Genomic DNA, 24740 nt, shown 5'->3' with positions numbered 1-24740 from the left:
ATGTTGCATTTAAAATAATGCATTTTTTGTCTCAGCAATCAAACAAAAGAAAATGTGAAAATTCATTCAATCATTCTATACTTCTGCAAAACCATCTTTTATTAGGACTGTAGAAATTCAGCAGAGGTTTACATCTTTTGGAGATACTTTTTCTTATGACTATTTTGAAATTTTTAAACAAAATCTTGAAAAACATACATATTCTGGCTAATAAGAAGCAAGTATCTTGTCTAGAGTGGACATTGTGACTGAGCTCTCTTAAATAGGCCAGGACTGTAAATAAAAATGCTTTTATTATACTTAAAAGGGACAATAACAGACACAAGGATAAATGTAACAAGAGGAAAAAAAGTAGTCTGAAGAGCATACTCAAAGGAAAAACATTACTTAAAACTCAATAGTGTGTTTTAGGAATCAACAACCATTAACACAACAAACCCACCAAATTTATTCAGGGTTATATTGATCAGAATAAATTGTACTTTTATCTCAAATTAATGTGGGACACATGAGATTATTCTGTATTAATCTACCATTCATACTCTTATTTTGAACCTGTTCTATGCATCAACCCAAAGAGGGGTGAGTGCAGTTTTGCTCTGAACAAGCAAGTTGTTTGGCCCTGTGGCAACGTTATTACCGATAATACCGTACAACAAAAGCATTTCAGATCCTGGAGTGAATAGGGATCACAGGGGCTGCTGAACTATGTCAGGATACAAAATGCTTTTGACATGGTAATAGTGCTTTGGGCATTGGCTCTTCCAGAAGAGAAGCCCGTGAAGCCAGAAGTTGCCAGCAGTTATTTTCCTGTCCTTTCCTTTCCTTAGCCAATGCTGGGGGGAGGGGGGGCATGGGGGTGGGGGGGTGTGGGGGGGGTGTGGCACGGGCTGGGAGGGGACGAGAATAGAAAGAAATATTTTTGGTTAGGAATGTGTAAATGGACAAGATGGCTTTGTCATTTCTTCTCCAGTTGCTAATCTCTTCTCAGTACGTTTAATGAAAATAGGATAGGGACAGCTTCTGTCAAATACACGTCAGCCTTACCACTGAATGCAAGGCCTTTTCTGAACTTCCCTGCTAATTGATTTCTGTTGCAATGAATAAGAGAGTGCCTCTGGAGGGTGTTTCTACATTTAAACAATTCTTTTGTTCCTTTTCTCCTGTTTGCTCTACCTGAAATTTGTTCATATTGGCTTCTGACTTGTGCTACAGTTTCTGGCCAAGGAAGAATAAAGATGCCACATCAAGAGTTGTATTTATTCTATAATTTCACAACTCTACTACGAAACAGACAGCTCTGAAATCCTTTCACAACCCACTTGATTTGAAATGGGTTTGCATACATACCATGCAGTTTTCTTCTGTGCACTTCTTGCACTCTTGGAACACCGTTTTTTAAACTGACAAGGCAGAATATTAAGTGCTTTAAACAGCATGCCAAGAACATTGTGGGGCTTTCACCTCTTGTTAATGTATGTGTGCACAAAGGAAAAACACACTCCCATCAATACTTACAGTAAATAGACAAACTAAGGAGTACACTCTGAATAAAGAAATTGGTGTGTGATAATGTCAATAAAATATAAGATACTTTATGGAAAATACTACTGCTCCTGGATATATTTGAGGTTTGCATTAATAACGCCTCAGGTGTCCGATTCTGTACATATAAAAGAGAAAGCTTGATTTCTTTCCCAAAGAACTAAGTAAACATCAGTGTCAAATATACAGCACACACACACACACGTATGTATTCACACAATCACACATACAAAGACAAGGCATTAGGAAACATACAGCAAAATCAAACACTGCGGAACATGGAAATGTCAAGCATCTTCCTTCACCTTCATGCTATATTTCTTTGTAGAAAAGAGTACCTACAAAACTTTGCCAGCTTTGCTTTTCTTTTCCCTAAACCCACAGCAGCCTGGCTTCACGTTGATGGATTTTCACCAGCAGCAGCAAAGACACATCCCAGACACAAAATCATCTCCATCAGTCAGCAATGCATACATTGTCACCCTAAAATAAGAATTGCTAAATGTTCTCAAGAAAAGTCTGCCAGCGTATTTTTAACATAGACAAAGAAAATATTTTTACTTCACTTGTTCTTAGAAATGTCTGAATCATCCTGGCTGAAATTTTCTGGTTGTTTCTTCAGTGACAGATGGATTACAGATCTGACAGATGAGCTGAACTTTCTACTACAGAAGAGAATTCTGTGTGTTCCTTTTGGGTATTCAATCTGTCTACTTGAAAAGTTAGAATACATATTTCTGTGTCTTTATATATGTATTTCTCAACCAAGCCAACTTCGGATCTGTTTTTTGTTTAATTATTCATTTATTTCTTTTTCACCTTATTTTTGTCCATAAGTTATTAGACAGTTCACTTCCTTTGGTGTTAGGAATATCCTTTTCACTCTTGTTTTTAAGAATTGTCTCCTTTTATTAGATTCTAACACAGGAAACTGCACAAATATTCTTTTCTTCATATGAAGAAAGGTATTTTGTAAAAATAGGGTAATATTGGAAAAGAAAGAGAGAAAAGAATTGAGGAATGATTTTTGTATTTTGTTGATCTAGTACATGGAGCATGTCAGTGGCACTCATGAGTATTGTATTGAATTCTGCTCAGGTGCAGATTTCATGTTTGACCTTGCTTTCTCTGCTGCTCAGTTCACGTGTGTAAGTTGGAGACACTGTTTCTCCAGTATAACTAGGTAATTAGCAAGGCATCTCTGGAGGACGCTTCATCCTGTTCTAAAACAGGTGTTTAAAATGAAGGAGATAAATCAGAAGAGGAAGTGATTGCCTGCCTCTATTGCCTTAGAGGGAATTGAGAGAAGTAGCTTACATGGGATACTAAACTTATGAATAGCTAAAAGTAAATGAGACATATCACAATTTTGGGGAACAATGTATTTTTGCTGCTTAAAGAATAGGTTGAATTTTGATGTAATTAATTTGAAGTAAATATATTTGAGAAGCTTCTGTGTTTCCAGGTAATAAAGAAAAAGTAGTTTGTTTTTCTTTCTGTGCTTCCCTTGGATTCCCACCATCTTACTTTTGTTACTGGTTTGGGGGTTCTTATACATTGTAACTACTAACTTCTAGCCAGTAGCCTTGAACCTTGGCAGCTCTTTGAGTATCTAGTACCACCACTGTGAAAAACAAGGGATTTATGCACACGCAGATCAAAACAGATCTTTCCTCAGGCTGCTTGTGTCTTCCTTCATTTTTCCAATTGTTATTTCTTTCCTTCTTCCTTTCTTGTTCTTCTTTGTAAAAACTACTTTTTCCTAAACTGCATTTGGCATTCTAAAACATGTCTCTTGAACATGAAATCAGCATCTAATAAGAAATAAGCTGGTTTAAAATAGGCACTTTTCATATACACCATCAGATAGGAAAACAGTTCCAAAATACACAGCATATGAGGTCCTAAAGATTCAGTTATTTCCTCTAGAAATTATAATTTAAAACCATATGATCACTCCAGAAATGCATTGCTTATTTTAGAGACTACCATGCTCACTTAGCTTCCAGAATAATTTTACAATATTCATGGATTTACAGTCCTCCATTATAATGGGACATAAGTGAAGAACTGCCTTGCTGAACTTCATTTGTCAAGAAAGACATCCCTTTTCCCCTTTGATACATTTAGAAATCTCAGAAAAAATATCTGTCCAAACAGCTATTAAAGACTGATTACAAAGATTTTGCTGCCAGAACGCAAAATACAAAACATTTATGGTAAACATAAGCAAAGCCTTCTATCATATTCAGACAGTTCTTCATAAAGCTAATGGACTTCTGAAAATAGCTTTTTAAAGGCAGAAAATACCTTACACGCACTGATTTGGGGTTTCCCATATGACAGGTCATAGAATATCATCAGAATTAGGCCAAATAACTTAACAATTGTCTAAAGCAGATATCCTAGACATTTATTTCATCTTCCTCTGAAAATTTCAGGAAATAGGAAGTCTGATGGAAAACAGAACTCTATCCAGTTTCACATGAGGAACTGACTTTTGACCAAATGCAAAGCTCTGTAAAAGTAATAGAAACTATCCCCTGGACTTGATCAGAATTTGTGGTGCATCCACATTATATCATTGGTCCAGGGCAAGATCTTGATCTTGATCTGCCACCTTTGCATTCCAGTAAGTACTTGTGAGTTTCCACATGCATGTCTGAAAGGTTTAAGAGGTAAAGTTCAGGGAATATATGAAAGTTAGCTCTGCTAACAGCAAATATTAAGAAATATGTATCCTAAACTTTCTGCATAACTTAATTTAGGAAGTGTAGTTACATAGGAATTACCCCACCGAGTATACTATCTCCCAGCTGATGCATGATCTCAGTGTGATTTTTCTTATTTTTTTCTCCAATTAGAAATTTAACAGCTTAGTTGAAACCACTACTGAAGTTGTTTTTAGCAAACAAATAACTGTTCAAAAGGGCAAGGAAAGGTCATGGAATCAATCTAAAATGAGGTATCTTCTTCTGGATCACTTGATGGCAGTAGAAAAAGTTACTTTCTTTAGCTGCTTGCCATGCCTTCCTAAACAGTTCTGGCCTTCACTGATCTGTCAGTGACGTAATTTGTATGAACACTCCCTAATTTGTTGAAACAATTTAACAGCAAATTTTTTGTCAAAAATAATGGAGCTGGTTTTTGTAATGCTGCAGTGACAGTAGATTTGCAAAATACTTAAGTTTCATTAAAGTATTGAGGAGCAATGTCAGGTATGAGCCAGGTGGACCAAAGGCAGGTGTTTTTCTACAGCCTCGTTTGCAGCTTAGAGACAGTTGAAGAAACAGCTGATCACTTTCTTCAAAATGAGATACTGGTGATAGCTGCTGGTCACTAACCATGTAGGCATACCTTGGCCATTTCACTGCAAAATCAAAACAGGTGAGTATGAACTACCTTTGTAGATGACAAACTAATCGGTTTGACTTGACAGCACAGAAATGGGCTGAGGTTGTTCACAGTGTTAGTTGAAAACTCAAGGTGGTGTAAGAAGCTGTGATTCCCCCACTTCAAACCCACTGTCTTTGGGACCCTGGCTCCAGATGTGGCAAGAGAAGGTGAAACATCTAGGTGTAAGAGAGCGGACAGCTAACGAGAAAGACTCAAGTGCAAGTTAGGCACATCTAGGTGGGCACACAGCCAACTGGACTCAAAGGAAAGAATCTCATACAGGCTTTGCCTGTTTTAGCAAACTCAGTAAGGGCAGTGATTTAAGTACCAGCTCTCCACTTACATACAAAACAGGGATTTTCCTAGCAATCAGGAAGGACAAAGCCATACTGGTTTGGAAGGGAAGAGAGTTTACTTGTATGAACATAAGTTGTACTATGCAGCTCTCCCTCAGTACCGGAGATGAGTCCTTGGCCTGTTGGGTTTTTTGTTTGTTTGTTTGCTTTGTATTAGCAGAGAAGTAACCATAAAGTTCTGTGTCCTTTTTTTGATTGCAGCCTGTTATGGCACAACCTTGTAGCTACCTAAGCTTATGTGAACTGGATCTTTTTCTAGAACTCTATGCAGACATGCTTGTTCCCAAATGCATGTAGGAGCAGATATGAAGCATGCAAAACATGCCTGCAAGACAGGCAGATTGTCACTCTAAGTGTCCATCTCTACCATTTAATAGCTAAAGTAGTTTTTAGAGTTATTATCATACCGATTTTAGTATTACTTCTAGTTAGCCAGAAAATATCCTTGCAAAGAAATTTTACTTTTTACCTGCACCTTCCCAGGAGCATTTACAGGACCCTGCAGGCAAAGTCCTGCCAAGCCTGAGACATATTTGATTCTTCCAAACTATCACACTGCAATTTGTACAACTGGGTGTAGACTAAAAATTCAAAACCAAAATTAATCCAGAAGTCACAGCCTGCTACCTAGGTGGGTTACTACAGCAAGATCACATTTACTTTGAGGGGTGATATATATATTGTCTACTACATTTAATGCATATTAAATTTTCTCAGTAGATCACAGTGTCAAATGATAGCTTAAAATATCTTAATAGCACCAAATTTTAGGATGTTAAACTGACTGATAAGCATGCACATAGATGTAATAGAGAATAGTGAAATATTTTTAAGATTTTGCCTGTCATCATCAGTATTCTTTTGCATTTAAGGAAAAAAATAGTTTTCATATTACTAGTTATGCACCTTATTCTATTCCCCCCCACTTCCCCTCCAGTAAAAAGACATATTTGCTCAAACAAATCTTGATGCTTGATTCTTCTCATGGTATTATGTTCACCCTGATGTGACCTGACTGAGTCCAACTGAGTGTGAAGCACGTGGTTTCAAACAGTGAGTTCAACTACAGTTGCTTGATACATATATTTTTAGCTTTGGGTCCACTACTGTCTGCTGCTGACTACTTGTCATACTTTTCCACCTGAATATGATTTTATACATTTTAAAAAACTATGATACATCTGACATAATTAAAACATTTGCCAATTCCTATGTTTCACAGCTTTTGTGTAAAGGATTATGATTTTACATTAGCAGAAAATGCCCTTTCTAGAGAATAAATACTGGGTTCCATTCAGCACAGTTTAAGCTGTATGTATTTTGCATTTTTCAGAAAGTCACTGTTATAAATCTTCATTTTGTTGGACTCCTTTTCTGCTTCGAAGAGCAAAAGAGAAATGAAGATTACTTTAAACGCATTTCATTATTACTCCGATGATGTGTGAAAGGTTTGCTGGGATCTTTTTTCTGGAAAACTTCAAAGCAGGATTTAAAAAAAATGACATTGTCTCCCTTTTCCATCTGCATTTCACATGGCGTGGGATGAGAATGAAGTTCAGTGCCTCAGCTGGCCACATGAGTTGATGGGACTGATTATTAGAGGTGTACAAAATTCATTGCTCATTGCTAAGTAGGGTTCCTATACTGTGTCATGCTGCAATTAAAAAGAAAAACTGAAGATGTAGCTGATAAACTACTTCATTACCAGAAAAAAAAAAAAAAAACCCAACAAAAAAGATTTATTACCACCTTTAAATTGAATTAGATTAGAAATTTCCACATAACCCATGCTTCTTTTACATTTCTCACAAAATTCTAATTCCGATTAAGCATCTTGATATCTGACTGTTGTTATTTATTTATTTAATGACTGAAGAGAAATCAGAATATGTAAGGCAAATGAATGTTAGAATTGTTACCATTTCAATGATTTGTGGCTGCATATATATGAGATCTATAAAGTGGGGCTGTAACACCTGTTTTTGTTAAGTCTGAATAAGAGACAGCTACATAGGGATCCTAGTATTCATCTTTATCTCTCTAATAGTAGAGTGTGTTGAAGAACCAGACTGTTCTTGGAGGTGTGCAGTGAAAGAAAAAGAGAAAACAGAATTGGAATAAAAGAAAAATCTGGTTGGATATTAGGAAAAAAGAAATTTCACAAAGAGCTGTTAAGTTTTTGAATGGTTTGAACAGACAGCTGTGGCCCTGAGCAGCCTGACCAGGAGTCAGGCTATTTAATTTCTAACTTAAATTATTGAAAACTTCCTGTATGGAATCAGACAGTAAAAATGTAAACAGAGTCAGAATTTCCTATACATAACATAGCGTTAACATAGACATGGGAGCAGCAAAACCCCATTCCCTATAGCTTTCTGCATATATTTGAATTCTCTTGAAAATAATACAGGCAAGCTGACCTTACAGTTTTTCCATAAGTAAGGCTACTAACAGTACTACTCTTAAACAGGACAGCTGGTTTTCATAAAACTTGTAGGAACTTCATGGCTTAAAGACCTTTATCCCTCTTTGAGAGCCTTCTGAAGTTGGCCAGTGGTTCAAAAGCCATAGACACACATACCCAGTGTGATCATATAGATGTAGTTTCCTTAGGGATCCAGGGTATAACTGATATGGTTATGCGCCCATCAGTCAGCCGCGACATCTTCAATTTCATGGGCATCAGTGCTTCTTCCTACCTAGCTCGCTGGATGTAAGAAGCACTCATGGGCCTGGATACAGAGAGAACTTCTTGTACAGGACTTCATGGGCCCCTTCCTTCTCAATTGTAACCTGGACTTTCCATTCTCTACAGATGGCATTATGGGTGATCATGCTCCTGTGTTAGTGCATTTTGGTTTATTGCAGTGATTTTTCTGATGAAGAGAAATGAGACCTGAGAAAAGTAGGATCTTGTCTGTTATAACTCTTTCTGTACTAAAATAAAAGGCAAAATTAAAAATTACCACCCTCCCTGCCCCCCTCCTCCCTCCCAAAATTAAGAGCATGATGTGTGTATGTACGTACACACACAGTCATGTCATTGTGCAGGACTGCAGCCAGCAAGATTGGCAAGTCATTAGTGAAAGTACTATTACCAGTTCTTTCAATCTTTGTTTCATAGTGTTGTGAAGCTTACAGAGAAAAAAGCTAATACTTCAACATTTTGATGCTTCAAAATTTTCAAAAACAAAGTAGTACATGTAAGAATGAGAAGGTTCCTGGGCAGGCTTGGGCTCCTGTTCATTAGGTGGAGCTTACGTATCGCAGATTATGAATATTGTAGAGAATAGGTAGCCAAGTTATGTCTGTAATTCCTCTGGACAAACTCTCAGATTACTAGTTACTAAGGAAAGAAAAAAAGAAAAAAAAAAAAAGCATCCTGAAGAGCTTCAAAGTTGAAGGGTGCTTATGTGAAATGATCTTTCCCAAATTCATGGCCATATACTACAAAATAATGATTACTTGTAACATGACATCATAAAATACTTTGCTGGATTGAAATGTAAGTTTTCAAGAATTCACCCTCTACATGTTAAGAACCCCATTTAATATGCATAGAAAGAAACCACACTGGAGTGACTGAGCAGAATATTGGGAAATTACAGTTCTATTTGTATTTTTTATTTTTTAAAATCTTCTCTAAAGAGAAATAATTCTGTTTTAGTCCCCCGTTAAACAGGAAAAGCTCCAGTTCTTGCTGTTGTATAACTGTTCATGTCAGTTCCACCTGATAATTTCAGAGACAAAGGAATAGGATGACATTAGAATTTTATGGTACTGATTGAAATAAACATCTATGCTCTGTCAGAAGCCCTGCTAGTAAAGTGTGGCAAAACCCACCCCATTTTTGATAGATACTGTGTTTTTAGACCAGCTAGCAAGTATTCATGAAGCCAAATGAATTCTACAAATTTACGTTCTGTTTCCCTCTTCATCCTGGAATCATAAAAGCATATAGGCTCAACATCTTCTGCCAAAGGAATATCCAGTCACTTCTGTAATTCATGCTAATCTCAAACCACTCCATAAGGTACCATAAAGTTCATAAAGTGCAAGCATGTTATTAAATTTTTTGCATATTATACTCTGTGGAATGAAAGATTGAACATTAACCTGGGTCTTCAAAACAGCCGTATTTCATTTCCAGTGCTGACACCAGCTTTAGGTTATTTACCTCATCTTTAAGTCCACCATATCTAAAACACATTCACCTTTTTCTACGCCAAAATATCGATTGTTATTGCTTTTAAACAATTCACAGTACTATGTAAGCATTGATTATTGCTTATATTGTGGGTATGATTGAGGATGGAGGATGACGATGACAACAACAACAGATGATGAATCATCTTAGTCAGATGAAATAAGGTTCAACATCATTTTAGCAGACATAGTGGCTGACAAACTAACCTGGTAACTTTCTTCAATAAACTTATTTTCTGAATGAAAGAAACAGAGTAGATGCCATGCTTCTGGACTTTTAGTAAAAATATCAGTTCCATAGGAGAGACACAGAAGATAATTAATTAAATCAGATAAATGCATAAGCAAGAACTAGTGAAAGTGAAAACTACTATAGATAGTGATTTATGATCATTATATGACTGTCAGAATTCCCTAAAAATAAAAAGAAGATAAATACTAAAATCAGTGAGGTGATGTGTTGTTTAAATTTGCTGATATCCTTTCACAGCACTCTCCAAACTACCAGCTGCCACAAGGTCTTTTACCAGCTCATACCAGCATCTCTTCATACAGTCCCTCTGCTGCCTTCTCCTCGCCTCATCCAGGGCACGTGTTCTCGCTCCTCTTGTTTCTCCCTCCTCTCTTCCTCGGCTGCTCTCTCTCCATTGGCTCTCAACCTCTTAACAGAACCAGCCACAGCTGCACCTTGTCTACATCGGCCAACCCACCGCCCCTGAAGCCTGCCCACAGCTGTATATTATCAATGATAATTAACGCAGCTCCATTCCTCTACAATATCCTAAAGTTCAGAGATCCTGCTACAAAGCAAGCTTGCTGGAGTATCAGTTAAATTCAATAGCAAGGATTTCAGAAGAATCTTAAGAACTAGTAATAACAATCTAAAAGCATTACTCTGGAAATGTCAGCAGTTGGAATTTACTGAGGAAGAAAAAGAATATTTCACATTAATTGATTATAGGTTGACTATGAACAACATGTATCATATGGCTGTGAAAATGGAAATGTGATACTGAATAATGTCAGTCTAAATATTTCCAGTCAGGTTTGGAAAATATTAACAAAACGTAGAGCCTACAGTTTAACAGATACTGTGAGCAGTTCTGTCATGCAAGTCACCCCTGTTAAAGAAGGATAAATTTAACATCAGTAAATGCAAATGAGAACTGCTATGATGGTTGGAGTGCCTGAAAGCATGGTGTACAAAATGTAAATCTGTTTAGCAAAAGTCTAGAAGGGGGAAGGAAGGAGGGACATGGTAGGTCAGTGTGTACAGGCAGGGGTGTGGGGAATGAGTGATATCGAGGGAACCAGAAGCATAGGTGCTTTCATTAGTGGACAATGATGGTATTAAATTAATTAAGTTATCCTCTACCATACATGATTCACACAACCTTCCAGTGGGAATATGGAGGACAAAAAAAAATTCATACATGGTATTTGATTCATAAATGAATAATCCATAATGTATTTACTTTCAGTGGACCAAATTTAATAGCCCAGATAGTCCCTTCCTATAAAAATGTCCCTTCTCTATGAGAAGTACTCATGAAGTCAGTTGCTGCAAAATGGTCTGCTTTTGGCTCTTTCTTAACAGGGTTACCCAGGCAGAGGAGGGGAGTAAACAGGAAAGAGGACTCTGCTAAGAGTCGGAGTAACTTTAGAATGAGTCTATACTAGCATTTCAGTTTGGATTAGAAATATGTGCTTGAATGAAATCTCCCAGTTGTGTCTGGTACTGTGCTTTGATTTGTGACCCGACAAGAGGTTGGGCACATAAGTTAGACTCTGCTGAAACTAAAATAGATGATTCACTTTGGGAGCCACCTAATACACTTTGGTGCCCAGTTGACTGCTCAGTCCGCAAAGCAGCAAGTCAGAAGTTAAATTTCCTGAAATGTGTTGTGCATACTGGATCCTTAGCAACAGCTGCTCCTCAATACGTATCTGCTCCTACTGAGTATCTGCTTGTTAACGCAGATACAGCCCATGGATCATCCAGGGCTAAGCATGACAAAGAAGTAACAAGGCCTACGCTGTCTCTGGAAATCTGCCAATGGATGGCAAAGGACTTAACTACTGCTTGTGTGTACAGATGGCAATCAGTCTTGTCACAGAGCTGCCAATATCTTTAGGAGTTTGATGTCCTTATATTTCATTGCAACAAATGCAAGAATGTTAGCTATAAGAATTGTTTATAGCATAGGGGAGTGAATCACATCACTGTTTCTTTTGGTCCTTGGTAGTGGGTTCCTGCTATAGTATCCATTTGTTCAAACGGTTATGAATGAAATGAGCTAAATTCCATTCTGCTGTAAGCTGGCTCAGCAACAGAGTTTTGAATTTGGCTTGTATGTGTCTGTTAGGACTGGTCATTTTAGGATGGATATTCTCCATGAGCAGTTCTTTTTTTCTTTTTGTGTTAAAGTGTCTTTCACATACCTTTAAAAATAATATTAAAATAATAAAATTACATTAGATTTGGATTTTATTTACTGTCCTTTTCTCTTAATGCTACTCTGTGTTTTTTTAAAAGATGAAAACAGCTGCAAGCTCTGCTTAGTTTGTGTTCTGCATACAAGATGCAATAAGGGAGAATTTATTGTGGTACCAGCATGCTTTCCTACTAAAGATGAGCTATTAAACACTGTCTCGCACATGGATTGCCTGTGATGAGTTTTACCAGGCATAGATAAAAGTAAAGTATCTGATATAGATAATCTACTTTCATAACTGTAAATATCATGTGTTTGCGTTTACTTTAGTTTATCAGAAGTAACAGCAGATAATGATGACAGGTGGTAGAAAATTTTGTTGTTGACTTTTTCTTTCACCTTTGTGCACTTGTAACTGACTCAAAGCTACAGGCTTCACAAATAATTGTATTATAGAAGTTAAGTGCATGAAAAAAAGGAAGAGCATTATTAATGAGCTGCCTAAACCTTGGTTTATATGCAATTATATTTGAAAAGGTATATTTGATACTCACATCTTCACCTAAAGAACAATTGATAAATAGGAGTAACTAATATTTGCTATATGAGATTTCCTACTAGAATGTGTAATCTCCATTACTCTGCAGTGGGAAATGAGTATTCAAACCAAATGAGATCTTCTTGGGCAAAAGGCAGTCCCAGAAAAGGATTATGCTGGAACCCTATTTTCCCCTGATTTCTTTTTACTAAGCATCTCACTTTCGGTTCGATACTCCCTGAGGGAACTTGTTTTCAAATTAGGAAAAGGACTTAGACTCAGCTTTAACCTGTTTCAGGACTAGCCTACTGGTAGCTCCAAATGACTGTATGTACTTCAGTCTCTGCTGTGGAGTCATCGTGTAGAGCTAATAAAATACTTACTGAGATAAAGAAAGATTGAATGGATACCTAGCTGATCTCTAAATTTTCTCTTTATTTGGTCCAGTGAATATTTACTTAATTCACACAAATAAGGTGGAGCTTCCACAGCAGGAATAGAAAGAAGTAGGGCTGTTTTCTGTGGGACCTGTTGATGTGTGTCCTCTCCATACAGCAAAGATATTGGGACCTGATATGCTTAAAATTTTAAATGTCTAGCCAAAGGCTGCTAGATAAAAAGAGGCCTGGTGAGAATATACTTTCCTGGTGTTTTCCTTTCTGATATAGTTGGTGTATCTTTCTCAGACTAAGTAAGACAGACTGAGTTGCCTAAACATAGACTGTTTTACACACTCTGGGATATTCAAGACATCTGCTTGGAATTTACAGCTCTCCCAGGCTGTGTAAGAGGCCCACATCCTTCTGGGGTGGCAGGTGGAGGACATTTGTTTAGACAACTCAATACTATTGCTCCAACATTTTCTAATTCTCTGTAGGGTTCTGCTCACTTGCTATGATTATGGAATCTACAGAAGTTGAGGTAATATCAGTGCATGCTCAATGACAGAAAGTGTCATGTGCAATTTATTGATATAATTTTTGGAAATGTGGGCAACCATTACACCTCTAAGCTTCTAGGATTTGAATTCTGAAATTAGGATTTTGAAGCTACTGTTTGACCCAATTGTGTATCTGAATCTGACTTCAAGAGACAGAGGACCAAAAGCCTCTTAGGCAACCACACAAAAGATAGTGACTAAATATAGCCAAGTTATCACAGGTTATACGTTTCCTTATCTATACAGATCAACTTAACAGAGTCAGACTAGAACAGCTGGAAAATAATGAACTATTTTTCAAATGTTAAAGTAATAAAAAACCCCAAACACCAGATGATATAAACAAAAATATTTTTTTCTGTTTCTAGCAAAACAAAAGAAACCCTAAACCCCAATGTTATTTTTAACATTCCATACCTCCATTTTGATTTTTTTCCCTCTACTTATTTTCTCTAGAATAATCCTTCCTGCTTCTCCAACAGAAATAATTTTACTGTTTTCATTCTTTTTGGTAAGGCAGGAATTATAAAACAAAGTAACATTTCAAAGAAAGAAGTATTTTAAGAAATCCAGAAAAAAATATTTTTTCTTCATTGTATATATTCATGGGAAGATTTCATCTGCTCTATGTAAAACCCTATGATGTGACTGCAATAATTTGTACAATTATTGTGTTAGCACCTATGTTTTATATATATATATGTATTTCATAAGCTACTTTTTACTAGCTATTTGAGAATTAGGGGAACAGCTAAAAAATAACTATCATCTTTTTTATAGTACTTTTACAGAATTATTGGGGAATAGTTATATTTTCTAGAAGTTATGCAAAAAACCCCCACTTCAAACTTAAGAAAAGCTTAACTTAAAAAGTAGTGTTACTGAAATACATGTAAAGATATACAAACCTGATTTCTCACATTTCTGTAAAATGATAATTCTGATACAAAATAGAACATTTTCACACTAATATGATTATCCTCTATTTTATTTTCAACCAAGATCTTGATGAATATCAGTCTTGGTGTTTATGTTTTTTTAAAAAACATTTTTAAATGGACATATAATGAATGTCTTGTTTTCATATTAACCTAAAAAAGAGCAATAAGAGAGCAGTTTCTTTTTCTGGTGAAAACCAGTGCTATTTTTATTTCAGTAATTGTGAGCCACTTTAAAGAAGGGGGCTTATATTTCACTGTTGAAAATTTCAAAATCCTGAATACCAGTTGAAAGGAAATGACAATACTCTTTCTGTCACAATTCTAATTTATAGGGAATCTGTAAGTTCCCTAGGGATCCATTGTGTAAGAACAGTTGCTCATATTATAGGAATGAAAAGCAAGAATTATTATTTTGAGTTCAAAAATAAGCAAATAAATTTGAATGAAACAACTTTGTGAATTTGTATATAGCTGAACGTTGTCAGGCAAAGCAAGAATTTCAGGGTTCAGTATTTCACTTAGAGCTTCAAAGTAATTATTTCCTCAAGGGGATGAGGAAGGCAGGAAAGAAGATGAGGAAGTATGCTGGGAAAACTCCATCGCCGTTTGAAGGAAGTAGGGTACTGTCACACAGCACTAAGGGGACGGGTACTCATAACATACAGCTATATCCTAAACTCTAATATGTGGTAGAATTGTAATTGTGGGCTCAGGTGTGTCATTGTAGGCTTTAAAAGTTTTCTTCATCACCCATCTTCCTCACTTTACCATCCAAGAAGTTTTATGAGCACAGATAAAGGAACACGTTGGACATATGGATGTCTTATTGAAGTCCTGTTGCTTTCCTTCGTGTTTTGTCCTTGTGTGGGGTTGAAGCTAATGCAAATGGGACTCAAGCATTATTTTGACAACTCACAGATGAACAGTCAGGTTGTTATCTTATGTATAACAGTTATATAGTATTGTGAAATGAGGAAAGCAGCTGCCTCACAGTTGCAGCAGTATAGCACAGGTTGTTAATAGGTTATCAAATTAGTAATATTAAAAATAATTATTTAAATAGTTTTGGTAACAATTTCATTTACTGCCAGGTTAAATAACACTTAATTTTATCTTTTTCCTAGAGCCTTTAACTTTCCTTCCCTTTAAAAATCTATTTCTAGTGTGTATTTAATCAAAATCAATACTCTTTTGCTAGGTTTGTGTTTTGAACACCCTTAAGTGAAACTGACTTTATGGGTGTAAAACCTGAGTTAACAGGCTTTGCGTTTTTTAAATTGTGTGGGAATGAATCAAAACCTTTATGTTTAATCTCATGGCTTTAGGCAATCTGACCTCTCTTTACCAAAGTGGTTTGGAAAAGTGGCTATAGTCTTATAGGTGCCTGACTTTTCCAATACAAATGTCCTGTCCTATTTTTAAAATTTACTGAAGCCCACTTCTACCACTTTTAGTAAAAATATCCTATATCCAGGAGAGAGCAAGTGTATGTGGAAGAATTCAGACATGAAAAAGGACCAGACTAAATCCTGAGTTTTGTGAGGAGATAACTTATTTTTCCTGTTGATCACCTCCTGTTTTATTAATTCCTACCTGATAAGTCTATATTAGAAGACCTTCTTGACCCTTAAGACTTATGTTTATTGAATTGAATGTAGACAGATAGCCTATACTGTAACACTGTACTGATGGGACCAGGCACTGAATAGGTAGCCTGAGATCCAAATTCTATTTCTATTGATTGCTAAAAGATCTCAAATGAGTCATTTTGTTAACTTCTCCTCTTACCTTTGTACATTTCTACCTGCTACATCTGTCATGTTTGTTGAGATAACAATTCATTGAGGCATGGACAACTTATTAAAGTGGTTGGGACATTGGATCCCTTATTTCCTTGAGACCCTCCAGGTACTGGTGCATTAATAAAAACAGCTGAGTGGTGGGTGGATAGATAAAGTCACCTACAAAACTGGTAAGTGTAGACCCACTGGAAGCGCAAAAGGTTTATGGATCAGCATGTCACTACTTCACTAAATAGTACGAGAACCAAGACAAGGTGAACTCAGATAAGGCAAAGACTAATGCTCAAGAGATGTCAAAAAGTTGGTTGCATGTAAGTTCAATAGCATGTGACCAGAGGTATTGTTCATGTGGAGGCTTTAGTTTGTTAATGAGACATCATTCTTTGAGTTGGATAACATAAAGAAATACAAAACTGTGTCATATGTTTGTTTGCTTTTTCCTTTCCTTTTTTTAAGAAATAGAAAAGAGAGAAGGGGGAATGCATTTGGAGGGGTGCGGTGTGTGGCGGGTGTGTGTGTGTGCTTATCAAAATAATAGGTAGCTGCTGGTTTGTTATAATTAAACTGTCATTAAGTAATTTAGAATGTCAGTGTGTGTTTTGGATCAGTTTGGAGGAGGGAAATTGCTATGGCACAACTATTAAACATTGAGAGGATAGTTATTTTGAAGGCTGCAATACAATGAGAGGAAAAAGAGGTTCTAAAAATGTGTGAAGTCTATCGTTATAGGTTTATTATTGTTCAGCAATGTACATGCTAAGAAAAAGATCCAAACTGCACAGAGGTTACACATACTTACTGTATATATTTATAAAGGTCCCATCACCTCTCAGTGTAGCTGATTAAAAACACTTGTAGCTATGAGAGCGATCATGTAATCAAAGACATATAAATGTATTTTTTTAATTATTCACACCTGCATTCAAAACAACACACTCTGCTGTATCTTTTAGATGCTGTAAAAAACAAACATACTGTTCAGATTCAGTGTGCTATTTTTAAACGCCCACAATTTGTTATTTAAAGCTCAGCTGTCACATGCTTTTTTTTCTTAAACATAGCAAAAAGCACTGGCTATCATGCAGAGAGATGTACAATTTTGTTTCATTTGCTATTGAATGCATTGTTGCATCTGAACTGAAAATAAAATGTTTGGTGTTGGGCTTTTGTAAGAAATCTAAAGGCAAAGAAAAGTGGATTCACTGAATATACATTTTATCCAGCAGTTTGGGAATTACATCATTCCCCCAAGACTGCAAGACAGGGATTCAGTTCCCTATTTTGAAGAGATCTGGAGCCATACCAACACCTGTAATGCTACCTGTTATTCTGTGTTAAGGCTGAAGAATGATGAGGTGGAGGAAGAAAACCGGTTCATGTCATATAAGTAATTGGACAGTCACAGAAAAAGAACTCCTAACAGATACCACCACCTTTTCTAGTGAATATATTGGATATAACCTGAAAGATCATTCTAGTTCATGAGTCTCTGATTCACAGAATATTTAAACAGTGCTTACAGAGTGAACCCACTCTAACACGAAAGACAACCATTGCAGTCTTCACTAAGCAGGTGCTTAGCCTTCATGCTGTACCTAGACCAGCTCCAACATTACATCTGTCTTTGATTGCAGAAAAGGGATTTAAACTTGTGTCTTCCACCCTCCAGGTAAGTATATTAACTGCACTGGGATACCGGCCCACTGGTCTCTCATAAGTGTAATATATCTAGAGAAGAGATGCTGATACTTTGTTTTGACAGTGACTGTGGTTTTATATGAGCTGTCCAGTGCTTCTGTTTTTCCTCTGTGTGTTATATATTCAAGGAACACCGGGGAGTCTGCTTGGCCTGTCCAGGAACAGCAAGGTTTACTATTTGAACTTACTGAGCCCCAAGGAGGCTGCTGGACATGCTCCAAGAAAGTTGTCATAGCCACAAAATCTTGATTCTCTTTATTTGTGTATGCTCCCCTATGTCATTCCCCCCATGGTGGTAATTTACATTAGACCTACAGGTTGATACTGTTTCTGTGCTTTAAACTCTGTCTACGTCACCTATCATTATTATCAGGTCAAGCTACAGCCAAGCCTTTTTCTTTTATGGTTAGTTGGTGCTGCTGCTTTTCGCATTACCTCATCTGGCTCTCCTTCTTTGAGAAGAAGCAGAGAAGAAACTCATAGCCTAATACTTTACTTTTTGCTTTCTCTTTTCCATCTTCACTCTGGGTGGGCATATAAGGAGTCTCCATCTTGTCTTGCTTGTTTGCCCTTTTCCATTCCTTTCCAAATAGGGATAAAAAAGAAGAGAATAAAACTTGCCCTACAACAGCATAACAACCCCCTACATTTCGCTCCCCCCCCCCACCTTAACATTTATAATAAAACTCTCATAACATTCCCTTCACCCAAACAAATGCATATGTTTACTTCAAAATGAATCTATTCAGAAAACCCTGCGTGGCTAGCGATGCCATTTTGGCCCTGAGCAGGCAGTATCTCCAAGCACAGCAGCATTGTGCTACCAGGATGAAAATATTGCCCTCTGTGGTGGAAGAGAAAGAAGAAGGAGGTAAACAGTCTGAGTCAGGTGGAGGGGCTGTAGGGTCCAGGATGGATGAAGAGGTGCATGGTTGTCCATGAAGTCCTACACTAGGTTACTTCAGTTCACCAGTCAAAGATCAAAAGCTTCACGTGCCATCGGTCTGCGGTCTCGCACGCAGAGGTAGTCTTAATGAGGGCAGTTCACAAGCAGTGATGTTAAGGCTTTGGCTGATGTATGTCTATAAACAGACAGATTCAGCCCATGAACAAGTAGCCTTTCAGAAGCTTTCCAGAACCACCTAGATCTATCTAAATTTTAACTCGCTCACACCTAATGCCAAAGAAGAAAAAAACATAAAGACCTCTTTAAAGTATTTAAACTTTGTAATTTCTTCTGACAAGAAAGATGGTGTGAATACATTTTCTCATAAAACCCACACTGGTGGAAACCTGAATTCAGCTCGCATGTGAGGAGACCCACAACATGTTTCATCTCCTACCTATTCACGCTCCTCTGTTTCTCCCTCTTTTGAAATTAATAACCTGCAATTTCATGCACTGAATGATTACTGCAGATAAAGCTGCTAATTGAGAGGGGTCCCAAGTCCACCGCGAGCCCTTGCTGTCACTGTGCATGCCTCAGGGCTTCCCCCACCCTGCCCATGGCCCAGGACCCCTTTTCAGCCCCCTGGGGCCATCAGCTCCTGCCCCACTGATGCCACAGCAGGGCCTGTCTCCAGCTCCTCACAGCCCTGCCCTGCCTGGCCATGGGCACCTTGAGCCAGGCCAACCCATGGGCCCATGTCCTGACATGATTTTGGCCTGTTCCCACCCCCAGTAAGGCACCTGGTGCCCGCCGGCTGCCCTGCTCCTGGCTGGGGTGGTGGAACAGGCACTGGCTGTTGGCCCTCCAGGAGACCCTGGCCCTGACTGTGAGCACAAAACTGAAGGAAACTTCATGAAAAGCGAAACACTGGCCCTTTTGCCAGACAGACAAACGTAGTAAATTTCAAAACATGAAATATTTCTCTTAACAGTTTTTTCTCCCTGTCTTTAACTTCATGAAGATTTGCATGAAGACCTGTAACCTCTTTGAGCTACCATAATCCTAATCTGGAGCAGGGCTGGAAATGTCCACCCAACTGTTCCCCAGCCCATATCATGTACGCTGACTGCGTGTTTCTGTTGCTTTCCTTACACTGGCAACTTTTTAATTTTTAAATTTTTTTCAGCATGCGAGGGGTGCGAGAAAGGCATGGACGAGGCAAACTGAAGGGTGTGGGTGGTCTATCTTTAGCTGCAACAGCGTGGTTTTAAAATGACTTAATCTGCTTGAGACATCCTAAGAAACTCCAGGTTCATCCGTGATTCTACTAATACTTAATAATAGTCATTCTACAAACATAAATCTTCATGAGAAGATTCACAGGCAACTTAAATAAGTACTTACGTCACCTCACGGTAAATGGGTATAAATGGCTGAAAGTCATGTAAAGATATGCCTACAACGCAAAATACAGCTGAGAAGGTGTGTGTGAGTGAGCAGATTCATGATGCTTATTAAAAAAAAAAAAAGGAAATATGTATTAGGCTGCTTTGGTTCTACCTCTGAAGTGCAGATCATCCAGTACTCAATATGCTTTCTTTCCTTAATGAGTAAGGGATTAACTAGTTAGCTGTACAACAACCTTTGAGGTTATGATTTCCTGACATATGACTTTCCAAATGGATAACATTAATTTATGGTGCACAGAGATTTAGGTTCCAACTTCCAAGCAGCAATGTGGAAGCAAGCTACCCTTATACTGATGGATGCTTATCTTAGCCTTAATGTAGTCCAAAATTAACATATCCCCTTCACTTATACTCCATGGTACATATGTATTGGGAAAAAAATATGGAAAACCCGAATGTTTTAATGTGATTATGAAAACTTCTAAGAAATATCAGCAGCAGTGTGCAGTTTGAAATAAGACATGCATGAAACAACAGACAGCTCCTAAAAACCTTAATTTGAGTTTCCAGAACACATCAGTGGATAGCACAAATAAATTATCAGTCAGTTACTTCACTGATGGCTATTGACAAGAGCTAAAAAAGTTACATAAAGGTCCAGATGGAAAAGCAGGGCAGAGATGATGGGGGAAATGAAGCAATACTTGACACATTCAGGGCAAAAGACTCCTGATGGACAGTTGTTGTAGTGCCATTACCAACCCAGGAGTGTCTGCTCCAGTCACTGCACAGTCAGGAAAAACATATGATTTCTGTCTGACTGTTCAAGTGTATTGACCATTCTTGTTCAGATGGGTGTCAGAGTACTGGTTGAAAAATATCGTTTTTTGAAGTGGCCTCCTATCTGTTCAAACAGAAAATCCAGGCTTCAGGTTACCCTGATGCAATGTCTGCCTACATTGAAGATGAATCTGGTAAATATCACTGCCCCTCATCTTCACTCTCCTCAGTTATCCCCAGCACCACTGGTGCAGCAGATTCTCTTTGTGTCTTCACTTGCAGAAATTAAAGATTTACCACAAAGAAGAACAGTATTTATTGACAAGGAAAAAAGGTTGAGGTCTGAAAATGTCTCTTTACACACAAGATGATTCAAATTTATTTTAATTTAACTCAGTGATGCCCAAAATTCTTTGTTATTTAGTTATCAGCTAGGAAGATATAGGCCATCAGAACTGAAGTAACACGTGTCTCATCCGCTTCCCCCAGTCCTCTACTTTTACAGTCCTTTGAGTCACTGCAGCTTCTTCCTGAACATTCTGTTCCCTAAAGAGTGTCCTACAGCCCATTGCTTCATGTTCTGCTAATGGCAGCCATCTAGGTCATAGCCTATTTTCTCTCCACTGGCATCTCTTTAGAGGTACATGCGAGAGGACTCTATCTTTCCCTCAGGTTACTGCAGCTCCACTAGTAAGTACACGCAGCACAGGTAACCTAACTTGGTCATATTTCCAAAAACTTCGACTAATGTTATTCCTGATAACTTGGCACCCTGCTTGTCTTCTTTATATTGAATGTATTTTTGCTTTAATATGCTGTTTACTTCTGCAGAACAGCCATAATAGCAAGTTAACACACTTAAAGAAGAAAAAATAATCCTCTTTAATTGGCTGTGGTGAGGTACTTGGCTTTTTGTACCCTTTTTTTGTTCATAAGATTTTCAGTAGTGGTTTTTATTAGGTAGGAAATCAAACTAGTCTTTTCCCCCAAAAAGAATAGGACCTGCAGCTGATTGTTGTGACACAGTTGTAGTGATGTAGGAATCTGGAGGAACAGGAGAAGACCTGTGCACATAAAACTCCTGTATTTCTGATTTTTCAAACAAATGTGCAGAATTACTTGTCTTCTATGCTCCATTTTATTAATTTGTAAAATGGAGGATCTTTCTGTTGGTTCATATGACAGTTACAGCACTTTCAATCCAGAGTGCTCTTGACTGATTTTAAGAATTATTCTGCTTCTTTCTTAGCAAACCTATAATAAGATAACACATTCAATAAAGGAAGTTTAATAATGTCTAAATTACATGCCCATGCACCAAATCCCCAGGTCCTTATTTAATGTCATTTAACATTAACCCTTATGCAGGCAAAGTCTCCCGATCTTTGATCTCACCATCCTATACCTTATATTGAATATTACTTCACAAGTGTTTGCCATTTTCTCTAAGAATGACTGTTAGGTCAATAAGTAATTAGAGAGGTCAAAAGTTTTCACATGATGTATTATTGGTTTGGTTTTTTTTTAAAATCAAAGCTCCCTTTCCTGAAAGACTGCATTGCAAAAGAATGAAATTTCTTGAAATGCACACTGACGTATGACAAAAAGCCAAAAGAAATTGAAAACTTCTAATTCATTATCTACTGCAGGATCTTTGAATCAATCTCGGCAGAAAGATCTTCTTTATTGTTATTAAAAGTAGATTTCTTTTACTTGGCAAAATTCCCCTTCACCTTGGTAGGAAGGGGACTCAGCATTTCTTGATGAAATCGTTTCATGACTTCTAAGCAATGGTCTGCAGTTTGACAAGGGAGGTAACATGCAAAAGCCTCAATATTTTGTAGCCCAACATTTAATGTTTACAAACACCATATTAAAAAGGGCTGTTGCAGCTTTGTCACTGTGTCAGATTACTTTGACAAATTATACATAAGATTTTGTTATTTTAAAGTAAATTCTTAAGCAGTTTTTGAAGATGCTTGTCTTTAATGTGTTCAGTTCATTTATATTGAGTTTACATCCCAAGTCTCAACAAATTTCACATAACACATATTATATATGTTAGAATTATGTATGACATCTACTAATGATCAGTAGGTTAAACGTCAAGTGTTAAATGATTTGCAATTATAAAAGGTCATGGATTGCATCTAGAGTATAATTAGGCATTTGGGAATGCAGATCCTTAAATCAAACATAAGAAAGGGTATTTAGTGACAATTTTACCTAGAGGTTTTATGCTATCCTTCCACTGATGAACATTTCCTGTTATCTCCAGAGAATACATGTTCTGTAAGCTGAATGGGGATACAGCATTTTTACAGATGAAAAATCCTTAGGAACTATTTGTACAGGGGTTTCTGTTGCTTTTTTTTTTTTTTTTTTCTTGCATAGTGACAGAAAAATCACAAAACTTGTTCATATTTATATCAAAGGCACATTTCATGTACAAATGAACCCTAAAACTTTGTCTGTCTTAATGGATGGACAGAGTTCCAGAGCAAAAACTTGACACACTTGGCAACAATGAACTTACTAAAAGCCATGAAAGTGTAAAAGCAAGAGAAACATAGAAAAACTATCTTGTCATGTGACTACTGTGAGCTTTTGTTGCAACAGCAATTTGTGTGTTAGGGTTTGTTTTACTCTATGAATCTATTACACATAAAAGCATCATGAAAAATAGATTAAATACAACTGATACTCACTCTGAGCATAAGATTTGTGTCCCTTTTACTTAAGTATTCTCTTTAATTCAAATATTGTTATTTGTCCACCTGAACATCCACTACCCAAGATGGCTTATCTCTGTCTATCTGACTAAATGCATTCTTTCAGTTTTCTAATATGTTTTAAAGACTATATGGCTAAAAATGACAAATAAAAATGAAAAAAATTGTAAACCTTGAAACCTTGCTGACCTTTTTAACATGTTTCCTATATTAGAAATTAAGACTGGCTCATTAGCACTGGGAATAAGCACTCACTATGTGAACACTTTAGGTACTTAATATTACAAGTAGACATGAAACATCTCAATATTAAAAAAAAAAAAAGACTTAGAAAACCTTTATATTTACACCATTTAATCTTAAAACTTATATCATGGCACTATTCTTAAAATATTCATAGTCAGTTTAATAAGTAGACTTAGGTCTTGTGAATCTTTGAGTTATAAAGATACACATCTAACTCCAAGAGTATAATTGAGTTTTCTTACCTGTACCTACAGCTTCAGGATGGGATGCAATTAGACCTAGGCTGATGCAGAGAAGACCAACCAGAATGCTGAATTCTGAGATGTTTTTCTTAGTGAAAAGAGTAACAAGCATAAAAGACTGAGGTGCATCTGAAAGGGGCTTTCTGCAGAGCCTTGCTTAGCTGCTTCTGTGCAACTGGAAGTTAGGGTTTTCGATTTACACTTTGGTTCATATATACAGATCACTCTTTTCACTTAAAATACCAGCAGGTAAAACCTCTGCCTTTTTGGAAAATAGTTCAGTGGTAGAAGCACACTGTGGACAGCATGGTACTTGGTCCAGTTCTCCTTAACCTGGGAAGGTCTGAACTTTCATCTCCTCCATCTATTCTATATCAATAAATAGAATGCACTAGGACCCAACAGTGAGTGTCGTGGCATACCTCATGTCCTTATGGTGAAACTCTCTTTATGGTCCTTTTTATACTGTTTAACTGGAACAAACCTTGATCCGTCTACATCTGGAATTGTGCCTGGGAGACTACTAGTATGGGATGAGCTGGGATGGGCCAAAACCATGCCTTGAAAACATGCTGATGATAGAAC

The sequence above is a fragment of the Falco rusticolus genome, chromosome 6 (genome assembly GCF_015220075.1).
Source record: "Falco rusticolus isolate bFalRus1 chromosome 6, bFalRus1.pri, whole genome shotgun sequence".
Classification (NCBI taxonomy): Eukaryota; Metazoa; Chordata; class Aves; order Falconiformes; family Falconidae; genus Falco; species Falco rusticolus.
Note: the sequence above shows the minus strand (reverse complement) of the source record.